Source organism: Harmonia axyridis, chromosome 4, assembly GCF_914767665.1.
Source record: "Harmonia axyridis chromosome 4, icHarAxyr1.1, whole genome shotgun sequence".
NCBI classification, from domain to species: domain Eukaryota; kingdom Metazoa; phylum Arthropoda; class Insecta; order Coleoptera; family Coccinellidae; genus Harmonia; species Harmonia axyridis.
In genome coordinates this window covers 48,137,867-48,159,894 of record NC_059504.1, presented here as the reverse complement: position 1 = coordinate 48,159,894, position 22,028 = coordinate 48,137,867, and the positions used below count along the sequence as shown (strand labels likewise).

Sequence of the window (22,028 nt, the reverse complement as noted above, 5' to 3'; positions counted from 1 at the left end):
GTAGCAATTGATCTGACCGAAAGGAAATTCCAAGTATATTTGTACAAAGGTGTACAACTTTGCTAATGTTGTTTATTTCCGAAATTCGAGGCTTCATTGTAAAAAATTGGTTTTACATTTATGATTAAGAGTATTTTCCAACGCTGGCAACTACTTTCTTTCATCTTTCGGGCAGTGTACGAATTCTGCGTTGAAAAAACTAGTCATCTTTTGAAGTGATCCTCGAATAGATCTAATTTTTTACTTCTCCATAAGACCGGAAGTGCTGATCCGCCAGATCGTGTGTCATGAATCGAAACAAGCGGTAGTCCGAGGGAGCAACGTCTGGAGAATACGGCGGGTAGGGTAGGACTTCCCATTTCAACTTTTCCAAGTATGTCTTGGTCATTTTCGCAACATGGGGTCGAGCATTGTCATGCTGTAAAATAACTTTATCAAGTCTATCGTTGCATTGCGGCCGTTTATCTTTCAATACTAGGCTCAAACACATTAATTGCGTTCGATAACGATCGCCTGTGATTGTTTTAGTCGGTTTTAACAACTCATAATATACTACGCTGAGCTGGTACCATCAAATGCTGAGCATGACCTTGGAACCATAAATATTCGTCTTGCCGTTGACGTGGAAGCTTGGTCGGGATATCCCCATGATTTTTTGAGCTTGAGATCATCGTAATGAACCCATTTTTCGTATGAAGTTACAATTCGATGCAGAAATCCCTCCTGTCTTTGCCTTGCAAGCATCTGTTCACAAGGAAACAAACGCCGTTCAACATATCTCAGCTTCAACTCGTACAGTACTCAATTTCTTTGTTTCTGAATAATTCCCATGACTTTCGGACTTTCTGAAATGTCTTGCTGCGTCACTACAATGATTCTGTCAATTCTTGTTACGTTTGACAAAAGTTTCGATCAAATAATACCTCCAATTCTGCATCTTCGAAAACCATCTCTCTTCCCCCGCATATGGTCTTCGACGTCAAAATCACCGTTCTTGAAGCGTTTAAACCACTCTCGTCACGTTATTCCACAAATAGCGGCCTCAACATTGGTATTTGAGACTATTCAATAAGCCTCAGCCGCAAATTTCTTTTTATTGAAGCAGAATATTCAAACCTCCCGCAAATGATGAGAATTCGGCTCGTAAACTGGCATGTTTAATCGAGAATAACTTAATGATGCAGACACAAACCGGCTAATATTTTTATGGCGTTATGTTTACAAATACCTAAGCTCATTGTATGACATCTTCGATCTATTAATTTCGACTGCCACTTACCGCACAGTCATCTATTGCAAAACGGCGGAAGCAAAGTTGAACTCCTAAAAAATTGATGAAAAATTTTATGATGATGAAATACTTACTATAAATAATATCAAATAATATCAAAGGCAAGTTTTATTTCAACATAAACTATAGATTTATGTAGAGTTCTTTGAAGCAATATGTTCTCAAAAGCTCTTGACGTCAAGTCAGTGTTTTATGTAATTTTTTACAATCATAACTAGTGGTAGTAGTGAATACAAGAAAAATCTAGTTGATAGTAAAGACGCAGAATCGAGTATACCTATTTTCCATAAATTTTTCAAGTAGTCCTCTGTCGAATTGTAACAATAAAACCAGGGGCCAGAGAGGTCATTGAATTCCTCTCATTATCCGATATGAAAGTCTCGCTCGCTTGTTACAGACATATAACAAACATAAAATTCTCATAACGTCTAGTCGACAAGAAGCCGACGCCATCACCGTAAACTGTGTACAGAATCTCCGGGCAAGATACGGGCAGAAGGTCGATCTTATCAGACAGGCTTTGGCCATCCAGCTCGTGGGGATTTGCACCCACAGCGGTTAATCTTCGGGTCTGTAATATCGCGCCCTCTGATATGTTGTATGAATCCCTCATATGCAGATAATACTGAATAAACAACCAGTAATTTCGACGGACGACGGCTGAATATTAGCAAATTAGCATCCCCACGTCCCTCGTCATAGAAGTATCCAGCTGCAAACCTTAATTGAATGCGAAAATTATTAATTTATCGTACGTATGAATTCATCACATGAACCTACATAAAATGAGGAAGTGGGAGAAGGGTTGAAAGGAGATACGGAGAGATATTTCTGTCAATTCAACTGTATTTTAACCCTCGTTTGGAGATATAATAGTTGCATTATGATAAATGTTGGAGGATAATCATTCCTAATTATACCAGCATTTGAGCTCTCGTCATTGCCAATTATGCCTTCGTAGAGCACATGAACCTATAAATGTAGGCTTGGTTAATCGATCGCCTAGAGGTATGATTCGATTACCTGGCCTTTCGTCTTTTTCTCCGTGACTTTGTTGGATTTGTAATAATTAAACTCTTTTGAATTATTTACATCTATTTACAAAGCCACAATTATACAGTACAAACTCAGTATTGAGAAGATCTTAATCACGTCTCAATTACAAGTTTCTCACTACTGGATTATCACGTCTTCGTCATACTTCAAGTTTTCGGTCGTCTCGTCTATAACTTGTTCGCGACTCGTCTTAATCTAGTCCGCGAAACGTCTTTTCGTCTAACGTCTTAAGTTGACCGACCGAACTTGATTCGTCTTTGACTTCAGTTAAACTGTCTCGTCTGTACCCGTCTTCGGTTTAATTTTGAACTGTGCTCTCTGCCGATTGGAACTACCCTGTCTCGAACATCGACCTCCCTTCTTTTCGTTTTGGCCACACCCTTAGGGGAAAGTACCATCTCCTAGTCCAATAAGAGCTTTTGCCGTACCGCCCCCAAAGATCTTCGCGGATTCCTGGAAATCGAATATTCTAGAAGGACTAGAACCTGAGAAACAGATGTAACACTCTGGCACGACCGTGTTGTCTTCGAACCTTATCAACCCCCCAATAAATATCTTCAAGATTTACAACTCTTGACATATCTTCGACACCTCGAAGAATAACACATCCTTTTTACATTATGTACAATAACAATTCGTTCCCTGTAAATCAATTGAAACTGTCATGCCCTCGACACTAAAAGAAACTAATAGGTCTCCAAGCATCCGGTTGACCATCGCTATTATTTACAGGGAAACAATAAGTAACTGGATCCTACATAAATAACTTTGTGGTCTCCATGGAGTATGAATGAACGAGCGCTAAACAACACCTAACTTTCTTTTTCTGCTTGAATTTAATTCTGATAATGCAATCGACACAAAATTATGCATATAGCTTAAATCTATCTCTTATGCCATATTAGTTCGTTAGAGGGTCCTCCAATAAGAGGTTTCTTAATTTTTTAAGGTGCTTCAAGGAATGAGTCAAAACATCAAAATCAATACAACCACTGGTTGAAAATAAGAGAAAATGTTAATTTATAGTTAAGCACAGGTAGTTAATTTTAGAATTGAAAACCTCTGTAACTTACCATGTTTATTTATGTTGAATAAACATTATTATTATTATCCCGACTTTTGCCTATTCCCGTAGGATTTCTCCTCGCCGTCGGCTTCTCACTCCTCGCTAAAAGGAACATTTACTCAATCCCAGATATTTGAAATATCAGAAGGGTAGAGCTCGGTCGTGCCCGGTCTTTGTGGTCCCCCTGGTTCTCGTCGAACTTCTGGTCCTCTTACACGCGATCCTTGGACCTGTTCTTCCTAGGAATTTTCTCACCATCCTTGCAGTACCTAAAAGAACAGCTTTTTGCATTATAATACATATATACTCACTAAGTCCTAGTTGCTTTATATTTTTCTTGAGATTTTTGGGTACTATTCCAGTTGTTGAGATGATAATTGGAATAGTTCCCGTTGATATCATTCCCCACTGGCGCTTTATCTGAAATTCGAGGTCCCTAAATTTGAAATTTTTTCGACCTCTTTTTGACGCATGTTGTTGTTATTAGGTATTGCTAAGTCGATGAGTATTGCTGCCTTTTGATGTTTATCAACAAGCAGTATATCTGGCCTGTTATGAGGGACTGTTTTATCAGTCAAAACTGTACGATCCCAGTACAGTTTATAGCGTTCGTTTTCCAGGATGGTTTCCGGTCGGTACTTGTAGTATGGCACTTTTTCAGAATGAATTAGTGTTAATTCGGTTGCCATTTCGTGGTGTAGTATCTTTCCTACTGCATCGTGTCTCTCTTTATATTCATTTCCTGCAAACATTTGACATCCTCCCGTGATATGTTGGATTGTCTCATTCGTTGGACACCCATAACGGCATCGATCGTCAGTAATAGTTCGATCCTTTGTGATATGCTTGCAGTAATTTCTTGTTGAGATCACTTGATTTTGGATACATCGCACCTGATGTGAGCCAATAGTTCGACGCTTCAATGTCGACATGATCCTGGTTCACCTCGTTGAAATGTCGTCCATGTAGGGGCTTTTCTCTCCATCTTTGCAGTTTTTCTTGGATTGTCTGGTGGTTGTATGACAATTGCTCCTTATGCAGTTGTAAAAGTGTGAATTCGTCTGCTTCACACAGTACTTTGTAGATCTCTGACGTGCCTGATTTGTCTTTGAAGTATGTTCGTAGGCATTCAATTTGACCATGGGCAAGTTCCATGATGTCTAGCAGACCTCTGCCTCCTTTTTTCCTCGGCAGTGTCGTCCTCTCAATAATTATTATTATTATCAAAATCAATACATCAAAATATATAATATGGCTAGACTATGTCTAGTTTGTTAACAGATGAACGCTATTCTGTTTACCTTCCCGAAATGACAGCATTTGGTGCAAATTATCATCACAAGATACAACAAAAACAATTTCCCCCAAAACGGAAACTATCCTCATTTATCCCCAATGTCCGGCCGATTTCAATCCAATTTCAAAGGTCCCTTCATAATGGAACTTTAATTATTTTTTTCCTTCCCCGTCAAATCCAACATATCTCTCCCATAGTCGCTTTGCAATTTGGCCACCCCTGGCCGGAATAGGAAGCCGGAACATAGATGGTCTCCCAACGGACAAGAGCTTGTCATAACCTCCGTCATCAGGGGATTTCTATGCCCGTTACAAAGGTTTCATTTAGTTTCCGGCAGCGGTAATAGCTCCTAGCGAGATAACTGTAGGGATGTTATGTTTGTCCTGGGGCGTCGGAATGACAGTTACGTTGCATTTTTTTTTACAGGAGTTGTGGAACGTAGATAAAATTGGGTTTTCGAACCGCATCGGATGGAATTGATCAGAAAGGTGTGTTGTTGTGAGATATCGATGGGTTTTTTGCGATTTCCATAGATATTTCGATGATAAAGTGGGATTAACTCAATGCAATTCATATTAGTTGGTACAGTATATTTATTTTAGGAATGGTATGATTTCACGGATGGCCAATTCGAGAATCTCACAGTACCCACTTCAAAAATGAACGCAATCGCCTGGCTGGGCAATTTTAAAAGTTTATTATTATTATTATTATTATTATTATTAATTACATGATATGATTTGAGGTAATCCTATATAACTCATTTAATACAAAAAATTAACAGTAAGCAACAAACAACACTCAGCCATAGTTATCATAATTATTCTTGAAAGAGTTCACGCTTTGGGATGCAATGATCTCGACGGGCAGTCTGTTCCACTCTTCAAAAACTCTGTTGGAAAAAAATTGTTGACGGTCTCTTGTCCTGAACTGCTCTCTGTATAGTTTCAGATGGTGACCTCTCAGGTGACTATGAGGATTCAGGACAAAAAGACTGGACAGGTCAACACCGAAAAATCCGTTTAGGGCTCTAAATGTAACAATCAAATCACCTCTGCTTCTACGCCTCTGAAATTCAGTGATTCCCATGATATTCAATCTTTCGCAATAAGATGGTCTATTCCTATCAAGTCCGTAGGGTAAGCGTGTTGCTCTTCGTTGAAGTCTCTCCAATAACTCCATGTCTCGGTGGAAGGTTGAAAACCAAGCAGGACCCGCGAACTCAAGAATGGGTCTGACGTAGGACTTATATAACAGGGAGGCAGTTGCAGGGCTGCAACCACGAAATGTTCTTTCAATAAGGTACAGAGCCCTTCCAGCTCGTCTTGTGACATTCAGGGTATGCTGGTACCAACTAAAGTCCGCCGTTACTGGGAGACCAAGATCACAATGACTTCTTGTGGTTTCGAGCACGTTGATGTAATATTGTGATTTCGGGTTATTATTGCCGAGATGCATCACCTTACACTTCTCCAGATTGAGGGGCAGCATTATGTTGTCAATCCTTTGCTACGTTACCGATGGAATCATTCTGGTAATGCGTATTTATTTTATTGCTTTTCATCTGCTTTATTTTGGTTCTTTTCATCTTCTTCACACTTATTCATCAACATTCATATAAAATATTCAATTCATAAGAATTTGAACGTGAAAGTTTTCATTAAATCATTAAATGTCAGATGATGACCCAAGATTCGTAGTTTTACAACATTTTCAATATATTACAATTTTGCGTTCAATAAATAATTGAGGGTGTTTTATAGTCTCAAAGGAAAATTTTCGAGTCTGTTTGTTCGTTGCGATAGTTTAATATATTATATTTGCTATTTTTATAAATTTCTATTCCAATAATTCTAAATAATTCAGATCCGCAACTTCAAAGATAAAAATCGCCATGATGATAGCCAACCTTCTTAAAGGAGACGGCACATAAAGAAGAAGAAGAATAATTCTAGTTTTCGGCATTTCGAGATTTTCAATATCCTGGGAATTATGGTTCTTTGCAAAATATATTCAGTCAAATGTTTTATGGTATTTGAAAGATGACTGGTTGTCCTTGGGTTTTTTTCGAAGGCTCTACTTACTTGACCTATGTCAACAGTATTAACATACATAACATTTTGTAGTGACTTGAACTGCCAGAGCGGTGGCGTTAGGAGCGTCACACCACACTATAATGTGGCCCCAGCGGGTTTAAGCAAGCCGCTGCGTTGCAGCAGAGTCACCTCTCAACGATGGTGTTAGAAGGTGTCTTAGGCAAAGATCGCTGGATTGCCCACCGGATGAAACATCGTAATCCTTTGAGAGAGGACACACCTACGATATTTGTCTCGAAAAAGTCTCGCCAAATTTTCAATTCATATGATTAAAAAGTAAAATAACTTATTTCCGCTTTATTTACTTTTCAATCATCAAGATGAATTTCCGACAAGTAAAGACTGAGACAATCAAACATTTCAATTCATAATTCAGGCAGGTACATTTCGAGCAAAATCTGACCAATTACTTGACAGACGTTGGTTTTCAGATCGTTAATAGTCTGAGGTTTATCAGCATAAACACAATTTTTTGTATAACCCCACAGAAAAATCAAAAGGCGATAAATCACAAGATTTTGGTGGCCAGCTCAGATGGCTGAAACAAGAAATTACGAGTACTGGTAATTTTCCTTGCAATAAAACCAAAACGAGTCGTGTTGTGTGGCTTATTACACCATATTGCTGTAACCACATCCCTTTCAATTCCATATCAATAATTTCAAGCCAAAAACAAACTGTATTCGTTTTGCTATAGCCTTGTGATTTGGCGCTTTGTGTGACACCTTGGTCATTTTCAAAGAGGTACGGACTAATCTTTCCAACATACCAAATTTCAAACCATACAGTGACTTTTCGTGGATGAAATGGTCTCTCGAATGAGGATTTTCACTAACCTATATGCGACAATTTTGCTTGTTCACATAGTCTTCTTCTTCTTTTGGTGCCGTGCCTGACTTGACTAACCGGTGTCTGTATTCCGCTGCTGGGAATAGTTGTTCAACCCCCAGACCAGTCCAATTTCTAATGTTTCGCAACCACGAAATCTTCTTGCTGCCTATAAATCTTCTGCCCTCTACCGTCCCCTGTATAATCAGTCACATAGTCACCAAGTGAAAAATGTGCTTCATCGTTCAAGAAAATTTGATACCAAAAATTGTCATCCAATTGTTGTGCAAGTTGCATTCTATAGTCAATTGGCTCAGTTCTTATATCAACTGAATCGTATGAAGATAGATATGCAAATCCAGATGCAACATACGGCATGGCGAGTCGTAAGAGAGGCCCATATGCCCGCCGAGAAATCGAGAAAATTTAGATCTTCTTCAACACTTTCATTCACAAGAGCGATATTTTCGATCAAGTGCCCATTTCGTTGATGTACGGGCCTTAAGACATCAGTAAGTAGAGATCCAGTCTCATAGAATTTTTTCACTGTATTAGTAACTGGACTCTCAGAAGGACGATTATGTTCTAGTTGATAAAATTTCATAAAATTACTATTTCGAAATCCAAATTCTACACTAAAAATTAGACATCGTGACAAAATTATTAGATGATCAATTTCCAAAATGAGAAAACTTAGCTGTCAGGACTGAACCCCAACATTTCTCCAGAAGCAGGCCAGCAGACTCCAGGGTGCCCCCGCAGTGCGATAACTCTCGATCACGTCCTCACACCTGAATACCGAACTTGCCGAAAACTCGGCCCGAAATCATTCAGACATCCAGGGACATTCTTGAGATGGCACGTGAAAAGGCCGGACCCTCCTTATCGATCCTTTTCACTCGGGCCAATAAGTCAATTACAGAGCGCGCCGCACGGTACAATGCTAGTTGGCAGAGATTCAAGACGCCTACGGTTTGATTTACCGCCGCCAGATAGCGCCCCGCACCGCGGTCCCCCTCCTCAACCCCGGAATATAGATATGTATTTAGGGGCATCGACTTCGATACAGCCCCCCCGAATATCATTATCCCGTGGTGATCCATTTTTGCGCCCGATCGGCGCGCATTTCCCGTACATTGTATCACCTGAGATTTATGCCCAGTGCGTCGGCTGTGGGAAGGGCGTTCTGGAAATTTTTATTTAACGGTTTCTCATGCTCCATAAATTCGCAGACGGTCTCCCGGTTCCTTGCAGACCCGATGGGTTTTCTCCTCGACTGGTTATGCCTTTTTTTCTCGCTATAGGAGGAATCGCATATTTATGCAACAAAAGATTGCGTGGTCCATTGAAATCGGACGTCGGTTTTTTATTCGTTATCGGAAATTGGGGTGAGACTTGGATGGGGAGATATTCAGAAATGTTGCGTTAATTTTTTAACCTAACACAATTTGGTTTTTCGCAGTGCATCAGTTGAAGAATATCTTCTTTCGGCCATAACTTCAGAACGTCTGAAACTATCGCTTTGCGATCTTCAGGTTTTTTCATGCAAATTTGATGGGATTTCTGTTTCTGTTAAGAAAATCCTATCATTACATTTGAAATTTCGGAGTAAATGAACAAAACAATGAACTTCTGACTCAGCGCTCCCTATCGAAAACAGCAAAAACAAATTTATCATGAGTATATTATGTCCTCATTCAACAAGACATTATCTTCAAGACGAGATCTAATTTGCACAAGAATTTTGAGCCAAACTGAAGTTACAGGCATTTCGATCAGTCAGATTTCTCCCTTTCACCTAACCTTATATGATGTCGTAAAATCGAAAGTGACAATTCAAAAAGATGAAGAATTTTCCAAGGATTACAGTGATGATATTTTTTCTTCAATTCCATATGGAACATTTTCGAGCAAAATTCATTTTTCTACTCGACGGTAGCTATTACGCCTCCTAGTGGTAGAGGTATGAACTTCAAAACAATTTCCAGTGTGTTTTCTTGTACACTATAGTGGTAAAACTTTTTACCGCAAGTCTCTACGATGAGTGGATCCTGAGATATAGTCCCTTACCTCGCGCTTATTTGCCCACCCTGTACATTCATTTGGCGTTCAGTATTGTACAAAGTGTAAATTAACAGTAGTTAAGTACCGGCGGCCTTTATATAACCCCTAGACAACGATACATATCAATGAAGATTCAACTAATATTAACAATGAATAGATGATTCGAATGAAGATTGATTCCTCAAAAAAATTAAACCAATAACAAACATTGATGAAGTAGTGGCTACTACCAAATATAAATATTTAAAAAGAAGATGAAATAGAGTAATCCTTAAAGAAAAGGAAGGATAAACTTGAAAGGTGTTAAATAGAAAGTAGACATTTAACAACATAGGTACATAACAACTGCGTTTAAATACTTTCGAAGCAGATATATCTGAAATACTTCTTGTGAATAACTTTGAAAATGTTATCTGTTGACCTGAAACATCAACAAAGAAGACACATTGATTTCAGAAACTTCTGATGACTAAATAAAAATAAATCATCTAACAATCAACTCTTCGTGCGAATTCCCCCAAATAATAACTTCTTTACCCCTTCAAGTAGAACCACAAAGCGCCCCATCCCATTAACTTATCACTCGACATAAAACCGAAATTAAGCGACCGGCATCGAAAGTGCCATAACTGAATTTGATAACGTGGGACGCTGTTAAATCCGATGTTACAACACTAATAACTATCAGGAAGGAATGCTTAGTTTAACGACTCTACTAAGAGAAAACTAATAGCTGTTTCCACTGCGAATTTCACCTTTTCTTGGATCGGTTATGGGTTCAGAGGGGTCGTTCTAGTTTCGAGAAGGCGATGCTGGCAGTTATTAAGATCGAGGACGCTGCTGCAATGTGGTAATCGAGAATGAAAATTCTACATTTATTGGGGAATAGTCAGTTGAGTTGAATTTTATTTTCTTGCTTTATTATGGGTGTATTTGAGGTTAAGTTCGTGAATGAGCAAAATCTGACCAGGGGTTTCATAATTATGGCCGTTTGAGATTTCGTTTTACTGCTTATTTCAAAACTGTACTTCGATTGGGGTGAAAATTTGTATTTGGATGAAGAATGGTTATTTCAACCCTAATCCAAAGTTTTATGTTGGTGGTAAAACCAGAACGATAGTTTTGACAACTTCAAGCTTCGTGCGAAATTTCAAGCTGATTACATTATCAGCATCATAAAATATTGGAAGAGATGTATCTAATATTACCGTGATTCCTTTTCCATAGGGTTTATATTTGCTTGTATACAGGGTGTTCCCAAATTAGACGTGGACTTTGGAAGACGTGTTAGAATGACTCATTTGCTGTCTTTCGAGCATTCTTTACTAATAACCAAAAATCAGCACTTCACGAGATGTTTGAGTTCTTGTGATTTTTCAAAGATTTCATTTTTCGTCAATTTTTTCTACGTTGACCAAATAAAATTCGATTATGATTTCGGATTATTTTCGTAGTCAGTGAGAAGTCCGGATCTAAACATCGTTAGAATAGGAGCGAGAAGATTGAGTAAATTTTAGGCGGAAAGTAACAATTGAAGAAATAAGATTAAGAAAAAGGACACGTGCCTGTATGAGGAATTGTGGAGGTCATTTCAAGCATAATTTATAAATACATTTCCTAATTTTGTAATGAAAAAATATTTAATTCATTACTTTCCTTTCTTTCCCCTTTCAAATCCAAATCTCCTGAAACAAAACTAGTGCCTGCATTCTACCGACAAGTTTTTGAAATAATTTTGTCATACATGAATTGTGTAATTTGAAAGTTGCAAGCAAATTTATATTAGCAATTAACTATTCTTTTCTTCATATTCCAACTTTCGAATCATACTAATTCTTATTCAACATCTAAAACATAATTTGGCATTTTTCATACATTTCACATCTTTTTCAGATGCAAATAATCAAAGATGAAAATCAACATTGACGAAAAATGAATTGAGGTGCGGAATTTTTCGAAAAACAAAAGACCTCAAATATTCGGGAACTGTTGATTTTCGGTTATCAATAAATATTGCTCAATCGACAGCAAATGAGTGATACTAACACATCCTTCAAGGTTAACTTCTAATTTGGAGACACCCTGTATATAGAATTACCATTTCAAGTTGAGAGTAGATAGCGTCATCAACTAAAGAGAATTCAAGAAGGATTTAGAAACAAAAACGGATATTATAGTGAAAATGAATCTGATCGAATTGAAATTATATGAGAATCTATATTTTTATTGTAAAATATTTCTTAGATTCCTGTTGTACTAGTTGTACAGTTGACATAACAACTAAAGCCAGCTGACCATAGAATGCATAGGACATGTGCTCAAACAATGTTTGGATGACAATTCCTTCAGCGACGTAACACATTTCTCACTCGTTGGCTATGTAATGAAGCGAAATTGTCGCATATATGGGGTAGTGCAAATCTTGACGTAACTACTGTGTGCTGTATGGTGTGCAATTTGTTCTGGTGGAGTGATTGGTCTGTAATTCTTCGAAAATTAACAAGGTGTCATTTAAAGCGTCAATTTTCATCCCTATAGCCAAATGATAACATTTTTTTTTGACCTGATAACAATGATTTGAAAATTAAAGGGACGTGGTTCCACCCAGCAAGATGGTGCAACAAGCCACACAACAGAGCCAGTTTTGGCCTTGTTGCAAGAAGAATACCAAGGGCGCGTAATTTCTCGTTTTGGCGATGTCAATTGGTCAACAAGATGTTGAGATTTATCCCTTCAGATTTTTTTGTAGGACTACTTACGATCTAAAAAAACCAAGATCCGTCAAGTTATTGGTGAGATTTTGCTCGAAATGTACCTGCGAGTCGTCGGAGTTTATGAATTGAAAATTTGGCGAGACTTTTTCGAGACAAATATCGTAGGTGTGTCCTCTCTCAAAGGATTACGATGTTTCGTCCGGTGGGAAATCCAGCGATCTTTGCCTAAGACACCCTCTAACACCATCTAAGTCCGTATGGATTTCGAGTTATTAATTTTCCAATAGCTCATTCCAATTCCGAATATCTCTGTTACATTTCCATAAATTTTTTGAGGAATTTTGCAATGAGAGACGGAATTAGAAACCATGGAGTTAAATTAAAAAATTTCATGCCCAGCTTGAATTCTGAAAGAACTGCTGATTTGACGAATTACATTCCAAGATTCATCAGGCCATGAAAACTCTATTTTTGGTCGTTGCCCCATTTCCATAATCCCCCAGAAATCAACCAACAGCCCGAATCACCTTGAGAGAACCTCTTTTCTACTCCGACGTCGAACGCCGATAGTCTGTTCATAATTCTCATTTCCCCTAATTCAGGCCCTCCAGCACGTTTCCGCCGTCTCCGCATTATTATGTAGACCGTTTTTTGTCGCCCGTGTTTCCCGCCATTTATAAATACTAGTAGGAATTTCGAGCAGAGCAATTATCGCCTTGAAGCCTGCTCAAGGAGTCCTCGCAATAAGGTATGTCTCGCGAGTAATGAGAGTTGTCGACACGAGCGTGGGGCCGAATTCGTCGATACGCTCGGAGTTGAATAGGAAACTCCCAAGGAGGAAAGGGTCCTTGGTTGGAGTATGCCGGATTTATTTCTCCCCGAAATTAAATTTCTCTTTCTCTGGAATTCCGACGCGCCATACTGAACTCACTCACTTATTTCGCCACCTGATAGGAATGGCATTATCGGATAGAATATCGCGAGAGTGAGAGTGAATTTAAAATAAGGGACTTCGCCCTTCGTGCAATTTTAATTCAATCTGTTTATTCAAGTCGTTGAGGATCCAGTTAAATCTCTAGTGAATACTTATTTTCAAATGGTGAAGGAGTCGGGTCTGCGTTTTTTACTTTCAGTTAGTTCATTCGATATGAAGCTTCCGAAATTTCATATCGAGTGAAGATTATTACCTTCTGATAAGTAAGATCAACATTCGGATAATGCAAATAATAAATAACAATAACATTAAAACATAAATTCGAAAGAAATGTAATATTTTTGAGCCACATAAATGGTTTTCCAATGAGAGTTTTTATTTTGAATAGCCTGCTATATACGTGGTTGTCATCTTTTGACATTCGACTAGTAAAAACCACAACGTTACTGAATAAACTCTGTTCTATTCTATTCTAATACGCTCTATTAGTGATGACGTCACACACCGCCATTTTAGTTCTCCTGTCAGTGTTCGGAATCCAAACAAACGAATTGTCATTCAAATTAGTACGTTGTCGTTGAAGAAATTAACTTATTCTGATAAATAAGATTATTTGAGGAACGATTTTACTATTAACTGATAGACAAAAGGCACGAGATTAATGCCAGTAAGTTTTAACTTGAAGTTCAACTAATAAACACGGCTTTATACAAAATCTGGGGAATGATACAGAATTCAAACTTACTGGTACTAACCTCGTTCCTTCTGTCTATCAATTAATACTGAAATCGTTCCTTAAATACTCTTATTTATGAAAATAAGCCAATTCCTTCAACGACACCGTACTTATTTGAATGACAATTTATTTGTTTGGATTCCGAACACTGACAGGAGAAAATGGCGGTGTGTAAGGTCACATTAATACAGCGTATAGCGCGATAGGCGCTACAACAACGCATTGAAACTGTTAAAATTCAGTGTCGCTTTAGTGTTGCTATCTGTGACTGCAAAATTTGCACAACTTTTGCAGTCACAGATCGCAACACTAAAGCACTTTTGGGTCTTCGTGAAGAACCTTCTCAGCCGGTAACAGTGAACTAGTGAAAATATATCAACTTCAGGGACAAGTTAGTGATGTGAAGAATCTAAACCTTCCACGTCGCTCAAGAACAACTGACAGTATTGTTGCTGTAGCCTGTTGTGTTGAGAAAAACCCAGATTTGTCGTTTTCTCTTCAGTCATGGGAATCAGGTATTTCACAATCCTCATTATACCGTATTCTGCATGAAAGCTTAGGTCTTAAAAATTTTAAAGTTCAGTTGAAACAAGAACTCAATCTGGTCGATCACCAGCCAGGTCGTATGACTGACTGGGTACCTGAATTGCTTCAAAATGATCCGAATTTCCATAAAAAAACCATCTTCAGTGATGGGGCTCATTTTCACCTTGGAGGTCAAAATAATAAGCAGAATTATGGCATTTAAAGCTCGTTAAATCCCATAAAGACTGTAGAAAAGCCTCCTTTTCCACAACGTGTCACTGTATGGAGCGGTTGTTAGGTTTTTGGTGTGATTGGACCTTAATTATTCTAAAATTAGGCAGGTGCAACAATTAGGTTGAATTGATTGTGATACTGAGCTAAAATTAAAGATTTTTTATGAGCGGAATTGGAACATATTAATGTGGACCTCGTTTATTTTCAACAAGACAGTGCTTCTTGCCACATAACCAATGAAACAATAATAATTTCGCAAGAAAAATTTCCTGGACATGTTATTTTTCGAATTGGTGAAAATTAACCCCCGAGATCTTGTGATTTAACACTTCCACACTTTTTCATTGAGACCATGATGAGGATAAAGTCTATGCCAATCTTCCACAATCGACTCAAGAGCTTAAAGAAGGAATTCACGATATTATCGAGAACATACAGGCGCAAATGTGCGAATTGGTAATGGAAAATTTCATGAAAAGGATATGGTGCTGCTACCGTAGCCATGGCGATCATTTGATAGTTTTCTATCATTAAAAGCATACCTTACACTCTAGAATGGAATAAACATCAATCGATTTCTCTGAAATATATATTTTTTTTTTCGATCAAAATGGAACATCTTTTCGAAAAACCATTCATTACATTCCAATATTATTGAAATAATTGACCCCACGAATTTCAATTCAATATGTGGATTCAATTCAAAAACATCGACGATATATCAGCCACCCTTTACATAAAAACATGCAATTGAAAATCAATAATAATATGTTAATATCGCACCAGTGGTAATAAGGACTTATATTGCATAGAAGGTCATCACTGATTTCCGGAAAAAAATTGTTTGGCACTTTGAAGGGGTCAAGAAGCCAAATCATCTCAAATTGATCATTATTCGTTTTTATTTTGAGTAAGTAAGTATCTTGATATTATTTGTATGTAGGACCCTCAGTCTCAACTTTCATTGATTTGAAAAACGTTGAAAGATCCAAATTAAAAATAGCAAAAGCTTTTCATTAAAAAAAAGCAGAAGACTTTAAGTGAAGAACGTATAAATTTGTTGAGGGTTTGAATTCTATTCATTCTCTCGAAGAATAGACTCGGCTCCTTCGCCATTTAGTAACACATTGGTTGCAAAATGGTGTAGGAGCCAGGTCTTATTTGAAGAGTTACTTCGTAATATGCAGATCATAGATTACAGGCAATTGAAGAAGGAAATAGTTTCAGCAGCATATATTTCCATTTGTTACACTGCCATTGTTTATTATTCTCTTTATTATATGAGACTGCATGAAAACATCATTCAAAATGTAACATGTCACGAAATCTTGGTCAACTGAAATGGAAACCATAAAAAATCTCATTTCGGCAAAACTCAAGTAGATAAATATTCCTCCGAATCCTATTTACCCCGATACACTCATCCAACCCGATATTCCCTTTAGAACAGTGAATTTCGAGACTTCTCCCCTTATTCATCTTCTTGTCTTGACTTCATGGACTATGTATACATATATTCCTCTTTTATTTCGCATTCCACTTCATTATATTCGAGAATCTCAACTCAAACATCGAAGGGATCTCGCGATGTACAAACGCCACCCTGTTAAATATTTACAAAGCGGGGGAGCCATGAGCGTAGTGAAGAGCCAGAAACATGGCTTCTGACACGCATTTATTATTTTCACCTTTACTGTGTCCCCATCAATTCCTTCTGAAACAAGAGAATCGCGAAATTCGTGTTGATAACAGATAAAATTCAGGTGATATGACTCCATGAAAAATCTCGAATTTATTTTCCTTCTATAGAAGAATAAATTTCTAATTTGAATTTATACATATCTGTTAAATTTGTTTTTTCACTATTGGTTTCACAATTTTCTCTTTTCATTGACTATTAATTGTTACCCATCGTTTTGTAATGATTTGTTCAATGAATTTGATTTGACATAATTTGCGAACTATTTCAAGATTTTCGTTGCTGGCAAAATATTAAATAGAATTCCATCATGTTCAGTATGATCCTTTTTAGTCAATTCTTCCAATGGACAAATTTAGTTTCAAATCTGCATTGACAATAGCGTCTAGTAGGCTGAAAAAATTATGAAAATTCGAATCAAAATAACAAAATAACACATTTTTTATCGCAATGTGTAATTTTTTCCGATACTGCTAAATCGGCTGTTCTGTTCCATTTTTCAGAAGATATATGGTGATGTTCCATTACCTAGAGTTCTATGATGATATCTTCACCTATTGTTCCCCACTAGTCGGGAACATTGTTACAATCGATAGTTTACAGTTACAGCATTTAATAGTTATTTATGCAACAAGTGCAAAAAGTGAATGTTTATTGCACTCGACGTGAAATTGTCCGACGAGGCCGTAAGGCCGAGTTGGACAACACGTCGAGTGCAATAAACAATTTTTGCACGAGTTGCATACAACATTTTCTCTACGTTCATGCAGAAAGCAAAAAAGATTTATTAAGGTGCGGCACTAGGTGTAGGAAAATGAAAAGCACAACTTGAATACTTCATTATTAATATCGATTTGCATCAAAACAGGAACTAATACGTTACGAATAATTTAACTAAAACTTTATTTTTACCCTCAATGTTGAAAGTGAATGAACAATTGGTGACAGCACGTTGAAGTAGAATGACAGATGAGTGCAATAAAAACTTTATTGCACTAGTGCAATAAAGAACTTCTTTTTCCACTAAATATAGTTCAATAAAGTTTGACTTTTTGCATGAATGTAGAAAAAACCATTTGAATATCATTTCGAATGTAATGTATAAAACATCTGAATACTTGAAAAATTTCATTCAAAAATTTTTACAACTAAAATTTTCATGAAAACATCTTTTTTTTGGCATTTTTTTTAGAGAACCGTTTTGATGGGTCACAATAGACCATAAGGTTGCGCACAGTGAAACGCTCCTTAAATCTGATTTCGATATAATCTGAATAAATGAAATGAAATGAATTAACTATCGCTCCAAAGATCGCGATTTCATGTTAGTGTTTTTCTCCTAATTTTCTTTTTGGACGCTTCCAAAACGAAATAAAAAATAATGGCTGAGTTTCGGAGTTAACTACTACGAATAACCATTGTGACTAAAGAAAACTCATTCCTCTTGAGTCATTCCTCCATTGCAATTCGTTAGAATTCGAGCTTGTGAAACCTCCTCGCACGCCCATGGCTCAAACTTCTTGCACATAAATATTTCATTGCTTGATAATCCCGTTTTAAGAATGTCGTTCGCAGGTTACGGCGCACTTACTTCTCGAGAAGGCAGGAAAACTTCATTTTTCAGTCGAATTTCCCTACAGAGCACACAACCGACTCCTCCCCTGAATACTAATTGCCGGTATAATGCTTCCTCTCGCCTAGCGCCCATAGAGGACTCGGGTTTGCACAAGAAATTAAAAATGGCGCCGGCAAATACCATTGTTTTTAATTTCGTCGTCTATGACACTGGAAAGGTCGTAACGGAACGAGAATTCGAATTGTCAGCCGACACTATCACGGCCAATTCGGCTAATTGAACTGATTGGGATGTGAGGTTATGTCCGTGTTTACAAGGCGTTATGGCCGTTTCACACCTCCGGTCTCGGCGAATTGGTTTTCTTCCGGTTATCGCGGATATGAAGTGGAGATTGGTGTTGATGGGATTCAATATTTCCACTAAGGCATTATAGAGTTCATGGACCAATTTACTTCCAAGTTTAGGAAGGTTTGTCATCGTTTTCGGGAGAAAAAATTTCCTCTTGCAAATTGCATTTCATTCTGAACAACTTTGCTTTTTATTTTGGTCCGTATGTGTCCACTCACCATTGTTACGGCATCAACTGCTGCAATTTCAATTCCTAATTAATGGAAATTAATGAATTCGGTGTTTTGTCCCATACGAATTTCATCTTTTCAGGATCAAGGGTACACGTTGAGCATGCGCAAATGTGAAACTCTCGTTTTGCTCATCCTATTTCGTTTAAATTGATGACGTATGTTCGGATGAACAGTTCCCATTGCTCACTCGCAGAAAAAAATGCCCAAGATCTAAATATTTCGAATTTTACTCGTCCTTTTACGATTGTATCGAGTATGGTTTTGCGGGTTAATATCTCAATAGTTCCATATAAATTTCTGCTTATTCGAATATACACTAATGGCAATGAGATGTCTCGATATGGTAGATATCTAATGCGAGGAATAGAAATATAAGCCCATTAGATAAATAAAAATAGTATGATGCAGTTTGAACAATACCCTCTATTAGTATGACGTCACACACCGCCATTTTTCGTTCTCCTGTCAGTGTTCGGAATCCAAACAAATAAATTGTCATTCAAATTAGTACGGTATCGTTGAAGGAATTGGCTTATTTTCATAAATAAGAGTATTTGAGGAACGATTTCAGTATTAATTGATAGACAGAAGGAACGAGTTAATACCAGTAAGTTTCAATCCTGTATCATTCCCCAGATTTTGTAAAAAGCCGTGTTTATTAGTTGAACTTCAAGTTTGAACTTAATTAATAGTAAAATTGTTGCTTAAATAATCTTATTTATCGAAATAAGCCAATTTCTTCAGCGGCAACGTACTAATTTGAATGACAATTTGTTTGTTTGGATTCCGAACACTGACAGGAGAACTAAAATGGCAGTGTGTGACGTCATCACTAATATGCGTATTCCCTTTCCAACATAGCTTTCAGAGAAGGGGATACAAGTAGGTTTGTAAGAAGTTATTCGGTCTAGATCGTCTGAATTCTGATCTAAGTCAGTATTTTGGAAACAAGAATGATGATTTTTCATGTTTTAGTTTTGCGATTCGACCACCATTCGAATATTAATTAGCCTTAGGCCTAAAAACGAAATCTAAATTATCATAAGAACTAGTATTACAGCTAATGTCACTAAATATTATCACAAAGAATCAGAGAAAAATGCAAAAAATTCTTTGTTCGAATTCTTTTCCACTGAACCTGAATGCAGCTTTGTTCGACGTTGATATGAGTGAAATTAGGAAGAACAGAGTCAAGTGAAATTTTGTAGACAAACTATTTCAACTATGCGAAAAATTGAATTAGTGAATCAATCAGAAAGACTATTGAATTTGGGTAGTTAAACCTGAATAATTGTTTTTTCACAATTAATGAATAATGATTATCGTTAATACAGTCCCGAAGTTCAAATAATAGTCACATACGTCATGTCTTGGTTCATTCTCATCTCACTGCCTGATTTCCCATCAGCTTTTAAATTTCAGTTACCACAAGAACTGGAGCCGGTCAATAACCAGTAACTTTGCAAAGTGATTCTGATTTCAATCGAAGAATCATCTCTGGTGATTAATAAGCAGAATTGTCGAAATTGGGGCTAGGAAAATACAAAAATGATTGTTGAAAAGGCTAAGTACCCTCAACTTGCGACTGTTTGGTACAGTTTTTGGTCTGGTGGTGTGATTCAACCTTACTTATTCGAAAATGAGTCTGATACAACTGTTATGATGTATGAATTGCGTTACCGAGCTATAATAAATAATTTTTTTGATGACTGGAATAGGAAGATATTGATGTGGGCAGCGTTATTTTCAACGAGATGGCGCTACCCGCAACACAAGTAACAAAACAATCGCAATTTTGCAAGAAAAGTTTCCTGGGCAGGATATTCCTCGAAGAGGTGATCACAATTGGCCAACGAATGATTCAACATCTTCAGACTTTTCTCTTTAGAACCACTTGAAAGATAAAGATGAAGTCAATGCTTCACAATCGATTCAAGACCTCAAATATGGAATCCGTGAATTTATCGTGGACATTCAGCTGTAAATGTGCGAATTGGTCATGAAAAATTTCATGAGAAGGATATGGTGCTGCAACCGTAGCTGTGATAATCATTTGGGTATTATCTTTTTACATCGTTAATAGCAAACTTTCCTCTTCACAATGAAACAAACATCCAATGATATCTTTTGAAATTAATTATTTCTTAATATCAATATGAAACTTCTTATTGAAAAACCGTTTATGTCAAATAACTCACATGTGCTGCTTCGCAGCCGCATTTTCTGCTCATACATACCTACCTCTAGCATCATATTTTCTCAACTTCTCGCTTATATGACAAATTTCTGGAGAAATGAATACCATAACGCAGAGTAGTTTCCCACAAACAAACAAACTGCGAGAATTCACGTTCGTTAACCTCCACAACCAGCATTCCAATGGGTAAATAAGATTAAGCATGAAGTTTACCACGTTACGGTATATAGCCCGGCTACAAACATGGTCCAAAGTTTGGAGGAATTGTTGAGACCTGCGTTTTAACGCTTAAAATTTCCTGAATAATATAAACTATCCTGATGAGGCTTAAGACTTTTAGTCAGGCTTCTAGATTATATTTTGCTCTTCGGGTTGATGAGAGTTCGCCTATTAATGTCCAACTTTCGAAAGCCAGGTCGGGAATTTTAGAATATATGGCAGCTAAGCCACTGGAATTCAACCCTTTGAAGTATTGAATGTATTATTATGTTATACCAGAGATATAACGGGTGTTTTTTTTCGAGTTATATAACTTTAAGTTGCATTACAGTTCATGATGGCGTCCGATTTAATAGCTGTCAAAAAATTTGTTCTCAGTTTGGTTTGGCAATTCATCTTGAATAGACTCATGCCTGCACAACGCTTACAAATAGTGCAATTTTATTTCGAAAATAATGGTTCTGTACGGAATACGTATCGCGCACTACGTCCATTTTATTTTGTTCAGCGATGGAGCGCACTTCTGGTTGAATGGCTACGTCAACAAACAAAACTGCCGCATTTGGAGTGAAGCTAATCCTCAAGTGTATGTCGAAACACCGTTACATCCAGAAAAACTGACTGTTTGGTGCGCTTTATGGGCTGGTGGAATCATTAGTCCGTACTTCTTCAAATGGTGATCGGTATAGAGCCATGATTACTGACTTTTTCATTCCTGAATTGAACAACCATGATGTCCAGGAGCTGTCCAAGATTATCTTGCGGATAAATAAAATTCATGTCAATCGAATAATCCATCGTTGTTTTATTGCAATTTAAAGTTCTATAGCTCCAAAAATAACACCCTTTATATACCTATATACTCTTGTTTAGTCTCCCGGTATAATTGGTACATAAATGAACTAATGTTCCAGA

General features: G+C 37.3%; 1 protein-coding gene across 1 annotated transcript in view; it reads left to right on the top strand.

Moving 5' to 3' along the window:
- Positions 1-22,028, top strand: part of LOC123678731 (neuroligin-4, X-linked) — a 145,357-nt gene that overhangs the window by 49,752 nt on the left and 73,577 nt on the right. The gene's annotated exons all lie outside the window — the stretch shown is intronic.